Here is a 1,811-nt window from a genome sequence, read left to right as displayed (position 1 = left end):
AGTGTCAGTGTGACCATGAGGAAACCCTTCTTCCCTGTGAGGGTGACAGAGCCCTGAACAGGCTGCCCAGAGAGGGGGTGGAGTCTCCTTCCCCGGAGACTTTCCAAAGCCCCTGGACTTGTTCCCGTGTGATCTGCTCTAGAGGATCCTGCTCTGGCAGGGGGTTGGACTAGATGGTCTCTAGGGGTCCCTTCCAACCCCGACCACTCTGAACCTGTGAGAGGGCACATCGGGGTCCTGTTTCATCATCGCTGCTTAGCAAAGCATTTGAAGGAAAATCTTCAGGGGATGCTTTGGGGAGTTGCTGTAACCCCGTCAGGGTGCTAAGCACCACGACATCCCACTGTTTTTTTCCAGCGACCCTCTTGGCTTGGGATTGCAAAGCATCCACTTGGCCTTCCACGCCGATGCCTACGTTGCGTGCCCGGTGCGCTCCCCTTGCTGCAACCGCACCAGCAGCACCGTTTCCCCCACGCCGCTCGCATCAGACCTGGGAGGGCTCAGGAAACCAGCTTCACAGGCATGAGAGGCTGCAGGCCTCAGGGCCGCTGCATCAGTGATCACTTTTCCCACTTCCTCTCTGAAACTACAGAGAGAGAAGTTTTGTTTGTGAAAGACAAAATTCCCATATGCCCCTGGAGGCATGGCTTGAAGTGGTTTTGTATTTAAGAAAAATCTGTTAAAGACGTGAGATTACACACCAGGTACGTGCCTGAACAAGAATCTTTACCGTAAAGCTGTGCTTGAGCAAGAAAAAATTAGTTAAGAAGGTGGAATGAGAGTGGAAATGTGGAGGAAGTCCGAGGAGGCAGAAGTGGAGTGTCCAGTCCTCCATTCTTACCTGTTTGTGAAAGGCCAGAGGTGGGACCGGGGCCCTGTTAGACTGGTGTGACACTGGGCAATGTTCCCTACTGAGACTGCTCCACCTACTGACGGCACTGCCTTTGAGGGGAAAGTCTGACGGGAAAACAAAAGCATGATAACAGGGGGGGGCAATCCCAGCACAAGGACAGGCTGGTGGAGAATGGATGGAGAGGAGCCCTGAGGAGAAGGATTTGGGGGTGCTGGGGGATGGAAAGCTGGGCATGAGCCGGCCGTGTGCGCTGGCAGCCCAGAAAGCCAACCGTGTCCTGGGCTGTATCCAGAGCAGCGTGGGCAGCAGGGCGAGGGAGGGGATTCTGCCCCTGGACTCTGCTCTGGGGAGATCCCACCTGGAGTGCTGCGTCCAGCTGTGGGGCCTCAGCATCAGAAGGATATAGACTGGTTGGAGCGAGTCCAGAGGAGGCCACGAAGATGCTCCGAGGGCTGGGGCCCTTCTGCCATGGGGACAGGCTGGGAGAGTTGGGGGGTTCAGCCTGGAGAAGGGAAAACTCCCTGGAGACCTCAGAGCCCTTTTCAGTGCCTGGGGGGTCAAGAAAGCTGGGGGGGACCTTTTCCAAGGGCAGGGAGTGACAGGACAAGGGGTAACGGGTTTAAATTGCAAGTGGGGAGGTTTAGATTAGATATCAGGAAGAAATTCTTCCCGCAGAGGGTGGGGAGGCACTGGGACAGGTTGCCTAGAGAAGCTGTGGATGCCCCATCCCTGGGAGTGTCCAAGGCCAGGCTGGATGAGGCTTGGAGCAACCTGGTCTAGTGGAAGGTGTCCCTGCCCATGGCAGGGGGTGGGACTGGGTGGGCTTTAAGGTCCCTCCCAACCCAAATCAGTCTGTGATTTGATGATTCTATGTATTCTGCAGGACCTGGGTGAGGGGGGTACCAGGCAGATCCCTACGGGCCTTTAACACAAGGAGGGCACCTGAAGGAAAGCCACA

Source organism: Eurypyga helias, unplaced genomic scaffold (assembly GCF_000690775.1).
Source record: "Eurypyga helias isolate BGI_N326 unplaced genomic scaffold, ASM69077v1 scaffold25111, whole genome shotgun sequence".
In the NCBI taxonomy this organism is placed as follows: Eukaryota; Metazoa; Chordata; class Aves; order Eurypygiformes; family Eurypygidae; genus Eurypyga; species Eurypyga helias.
Note: the sequence above shows the minus strand (reverse complement) of the source record.